The following is a 2,961-nucleotide window of genomic DNA, read 5'->3' as shown; positions in this document are numbered from 1 at the left end:
ATCAGGCACACGATACATAAAACTTTCTACCTTCAAAAGACTATATGGATATAAACAAAGGGTATATGAGCTATGACCAATACTGTTTCTTCCTGAATATTCTGGACTGTGTAAGACTCTAGGGGAAAATGGGGAAGAGGGGTTGGCCAGTCAGAGGTTGGGGTAGAGTCAGATTTAATATAATTTTAAGAAAATAGATAACATAATGCTTCTTAACCTGAGCATGGTGATTACAAATTAAGACCCGCTATATTTGGGGCACTTGTGTGGCTAAGGGATTGAGTATCTGCCTTTGGCTCAGGTCATGATCTCGGGGTCCTGGGATCAAGTCCCACATCGAGCTCCCTGCATGGAGCCTGCTTCTCCCTCTGCCTGTGTCTCTGCCTCTCTCTCTGTGGCTGTCCTGAATAAATAAACAAAACCTTTAAAAAACAAAAAGTTTTTAAGTTTTGGTTTTTGAAGAATCTGTGATAATCCTCATAAGCAGCTATTACTATTCATATGTTGATTTTAATTTTCAAAGTAACTTATAAAGATTTATTTTTAAAAATCTCTAGCCCCTATCATCTCCTCCTTTTGACCTCACGACACATTTAAACATTGGGATGTGTGAAAGCATTTGGTAATAATTTTTGTTACACAGATGGTGCATGCCCACCTCATCTACGGAAGTTGCCGAGTACGTGGAGTCTTATTACTTGAAAAAAATGTACAATTATTTTCATAAATTTAATCATGAGTTTACTTCATGACCATTTCAATTTGGCCTTTCTGGAGACCTAGGAATTTCCCTAGAATTCAAATCTCAACCATCTCTAGTAGGGAAAGTCTTTCATTTAAAAAATTTGTATGTTTTTATTTCTTTCTGGATAGAAAGGTGATCCTCTTTCTAAGAAGCTTCTGTCAACAGCCTGTGTCTCAGACTGACATTCTCAGTAATGTTTTCTCCTTTATAGTCATTCTAATGCCTTTTTTTTTGCCTTATCTTTTCCAGTTCTTTCTCTGAGTTCCTATCTCAAATCTGTCCCATCATTGTCCTCAATAAATGATGACATGCCCTTCATCACTGGTGAGATAGAAGCTGTAAAGGGAAAACTCTGTTTTTCCCTTTCTCTGTGTAGGGAAAAACCCAGTTCTTCCCTACTAGGTATTTCTTCCCTGTGTGTCTCCTTTACTTTCACAGAGAATACTTCACTTTTGACACTTCCGATTACCAAACGTGTGGAGATTTATCCCCATACCAAGTAATTCTTCAGACACCAGCAGGGTGTTCTGCGGTTTAACTCAATTCTAAAACTATCTGCCTGGAGATAGTGTCAGATCCCAAAGGTTAAGAACTCAGCCCCACAAGACTGTTTCCACTCCACTTTAGATGCCCATCACAACTAATAGATCTCCTGGATACTCACAACTTCTGTCTGACTTGGCTACAAATAGGAAGTTCCCATACCCTCTTCTCAGGTTCAATTAATTTGCTAGAGTGACTCACAAAACTCAAACGTTTTCTTACATTTACCAGTTTATTAAAGGATATGATAAATTCTACAGAGGAATAGCCAGATGAAGAAATACATAGGGTGAGGTCTGGGAGGGCCCCTAGTTATAGGAGCTTCTGTCCTTGTGGAGTTGGGGTGTGTCACCCTCCTGGTAAGGATGTGTTTGCCAGCCTGGAAGCTCCTTGAACCTCATGCTATTGGAATTTTATGGAGGCTTCTTCACATAGTCATGATCAATCATTAACTCCATTTTAGTCCCTCTCCCCTCTCTAGAGAATGGGAGGGGTGGAGCTGAAAATCCCAAGCTTCTAATCATGGCTTGCTCTTTCTGGTGACCAGCCCCCATCCAGGAGCCTGCCCAGAACTGCCTCAATAGAATAAAAGGTGCTCCTACTGCTCTTATCACTTAGGAATTTAGAAGGGTTTTAGGAGTCCTGTGTCAGGGAATGGGTCAAAGACAAATATTAGGACAAAAGATGCTCCTAGTGCTCTTATCACCTAGGAAGTCCCAAGGATTTCAGGAGCTCTGTGAAAAGAACTGGGGACAGAGACCAATATATATTTTCTATTACCTCATAGGAGCTGACTGATAATGAAGGAGTTCCCTCATTTATCCTCAGGTTCTAAATTCTCTGTATTTCTGTGTTAAATTCTCTCATTTTCCTTCAAATGTCAGAGGAAAGGGTTGTGTGGAAAGCACCCTTCTCTTAAGCTAAATTACTCTTTTTTGGCTCATAGAGGGAAAAGGGCCCCTGTATTTATCACCTCTCAGGCATCCATCCAGTCTAGCCAGTCATCCACCGAAAAATTAATTCTTGAGCACCTACTATTTTGGGGAATCGGAGGTGCTTAAGACATTGTCCTTGTCTTTAAAGACTCTGAAAGAAGACTAACCAATTAGAAATCCAACAATTATAGAAGTGTGCACAAAAATACCTAGATAGCACAGAGGTGATGATGACCTACTATGGCGTAGAGTCGCTTTTTTAGATTTTTATTACTGTGTAACAAGACATACCAAAATTCTGTGGCTTAAAACAACAATTTATGATTTCTCATGATTCTAGAACCTCAGCTTGGCTTGGCTGGGAAACTGGCTTTATGTGTTGTCTGCTGGTACAGAAAGTCCATGATGGCTCCTTTACTTTCATGTCTTTTATTCATCTTAGAGGACTGGAACAGCTGGCTGCTGGCCAGCCATCTCTCACCTTCCAAGTGGCATTTCCACTTAGCTTGTTTTGACTTCCTCATAGCAAGGTAGTTAGCCTTCTTTTGGCAGATAGCTTCTAAGAGGGGGGACATAGAAGCTGATAGTTTTCTTCAGGCCTGAGTTTGGAAGTCCCAGAATGTCATTTTCACTATATTGTATTATCAAAACGGGTCACAAGTCCAGACCAGATTCAAGGGGAAGAGACATAGATTTCACTTCCTGAACAGTGGAACATGGTGCATGAACACGGTGGGA

Source organism: Canis lupus, chromosome 23 (genome assembly GCF_048164855.1).
Source record: "Canis lupus baileyi chromosome 23, mCanLup2.hap1, whole genome shotgun sequence".
Classification (NCBI taxonomy): domain Eukaryota; kingdom Metazoa; phylum Chordata; class Mammalia; order Carnivora; family Canidae; genus Canis; species Canis lupus.
This window is presented reverse-complemented; position numbering follows the sequence as displayed.